General features: G+C 55.2%; 1 non-coding gene across 1 annotated transcript in view; it reads left to right on the top strand.

Annotated features, from left to right (window-relative positions):
* Positions 1-2,359: 2,359 nt before the first annotated feature.
* Positions 2,360-2,500, top strand: part of LOC126320512 (small subunit ribosomal RNA) — a 1,893-nt gene continuing 1,752 nt past the window's right edge. Inside the window, exon 1 of the ribosomal RNA XR_007558114.1 lies at positions 2,360-2,500. This exon is cut by the window's right edge and continues 1,752 nt beyond it. This is a non-coding gene — a ribosomal RNA (small subunit ribosomal RNA).

Below are 2,500 nucleotides of genomic sequence, written 5' to 3' on the forward strand. Positions count from 1 at the left end.
ACACTGCACCTTAACCTAAGTTACACTGCACCTTAACCTAACTTACACTGCACCTTAACCTAAGTTACACTGCACCTTAACCTAAGTTACACTGCACCTTAACCTAAGTTACACTGCACCTTAACCTAAGTTACACTGCACCTTAACCTAAGTTACACTGCACCTTAACCTAAGTTACACTGCACCTTAACCTAAGTTACACTGCACCTTAACCTAAGTTACACTGCACCTTAACCTAACTTACACTGCACCTTAACCTAACTTACACTGCACCTTAACCTAACTTACACTGCACCTTAACCTAACTTACACTGCACCTTAACCTAACTTACACTGCACCTTAACCTAACTTACACTGCACCTTAACCTAACTTACACTGCACCTTAACCTAACTTACACTGCACCTTAACCTAACTTACACTGCACCTTAACCTAACTTACACTGCACCTTAACCTAACTTACACTGCACCTTAACCTAACTTACACTGCACCTTAACCTAACTTACACTGCACCTTAACTGTCACATGTAACGTCACAGGAATGTAGCTTTGCCTAACAGCAACCCTCTGAACATAGTTCACTGCTTGGATCCTCTGGTGTCATGTGTATTTCTTGATGCCATGGTGCGTACCCTCACATAAAGGTCTTTCGAGTGTTGCGTACTTTCTACACAGTCCCGCTAACCACTGGAAGGGTGTACCGCTACAGAACGAATATCGCCCTCCCCTCCTGCCCTTCCAAGCTGGTCGGTCAGGCGTTTGTTTGTGAAATGAGCCTTGCAGCTGTTCAGTTGCATTCGGTTGTCGATGCAGTCAGTGTACGTTGTGGTACGGCCTGTGTGGACTGTCCGCTGATGTACGCGTAACCCACACTGATCATCCGTCGTTACGTACTGAGTGACATAATGTGGCACATGCTTGACCGTACACCGGCTGCGCCCTACAATGGCGAATCATAAGGGCCATATGTTGTGCACGATGCTACTTGTCTCGTCTCCCCATTACAGCGAGATTGCACTGTTGTACGCCGTACAGACATGTGGTAAGTAGGTACGGACGAAAGTATTGCATGTTGGCCCCCCCCCCCCCCTCCTCCCTCTGCCGGGAATCAGCGTGAGCCGTCTGTTGATGTAGCGACGAGGGTTTTCCTATTTAATCGTATTGCCCCACACAACATGATAGCACGGTGGACCGCGTTCCACATCTGCGACATGCTACAGAGGCCGGTTGACAGTCGACCGCGCAAGGGACATTGCACACGTGCGCGGACCATCTTCCACGTGTTCTCTCGTGTACATGCCGCAGTGTGTATGTGGGCTGATGTAGCGTGTCGTGACACATAACATGCAGGCATGCCAGAATCGTAGATTTCGCAAATGTAGATTGACGTATACGTTTGCTGCCAAAGATCCGCAAATGAACTGGAAATCAGTTGTTGAGCGGTTGTTCGCGCTGCAGGTGCATCGGTGATAGCGACGATCGGTACATCTGTGAACCGGTTGTTTCGGCGGTACCCGCCATGCCCCCGAACCTGAGTTGGCCATGTGGGTATGAAGCGATACGAGGCTGTGGCTTGGCGGGACAGTCCCCGGCCGGTGAGGGGGGGCCGCCCGGCGTGCTGGCCGCGCGCTGCGTGAGCGCACGCACTACAGCCGGCTGGTGGGGGGCGCCCAGTGGCAGGAGCGCCGGCCGACGGGCCCGGCTGGCGTCCCAGCTATGCGCCGGCGCACCCTGCGCGCGGCGCCAGGCGGCCAAAGTGGGTTCTGCCGAGCCCGGTGCGAAGCGCGGTGGACATCTGCAGTGTGCTGGTCCGATTGCGGACTGTGTGCGTTGAGGATGCGCCGCCGCCCGGCACTCGGCGTCGCGACGCCGTCTGCTGCTCGGTCGCCCCCAGCGGTTCTCGCAGGTGGTTTGTATCGCAGCTCTGCGGACGTGTTGGCGCGTGCGCTGTGCTGGGAGAGTTCGCTTCTGCACCCAAGTGGGGCTTTGCCCTTCTGTGGCGCTGGCGTTGGAGCTGCCGGTCACCGTAGGTGGCGCGTGTTGTTTCCCGCCGGCAATGCCACGACAGCACGCTCCCGGGCCTCTGTCGGCAGCGGCAAGCTCAGTTGGGAGCACGGGTGTTCGCACTGAAAGCGTCTACTCGCCTATCTCCGGGCGATTGCGCCTCTCTCGAACCCGACCAAGTACTTAGGACGGCGCTGCGCGCCGCCGGGACCTGAGAGGGTTTCGAGGTGTATCGTGCAGGGGAGCTCAGCCTCCTCCTGTTTGCAGAATAATTGAGCGGACGCTTGCGTGTTCGCGCGGGCCCTCGGGACACACTCCCGGGCGGCCGGCTGCTCAGCTCTCGTTGACGCAGCTCCCTGGTTGATCCTGCCAGTAGTCATATGCTTGTCTCAAAGATTAAGCCATGCATGTCTCAGTACAAGCCGCATTAAGGTGAAACCGCGAATGGCTCATTAAATCAGTTATGGTTCCTTAGATCGTACCCACGTTACTTG

This window comes from Schistocerca gregaria, unplaced genomic scaffold, assembly GCF_023897955.1.
Source record: "Schistocerca gregaria isolate iqSchGreg1 unplaced genomic scaffold, iqSchGreg1.2 ptg000725l, whole genome shotgun sequence".
Lineage (NCBI taxonomy): Eukaryota > Metazoa > Arthropoda > Insecta > Orthoptera > Acrididae > Schistocerca > Schistocerca gregaria.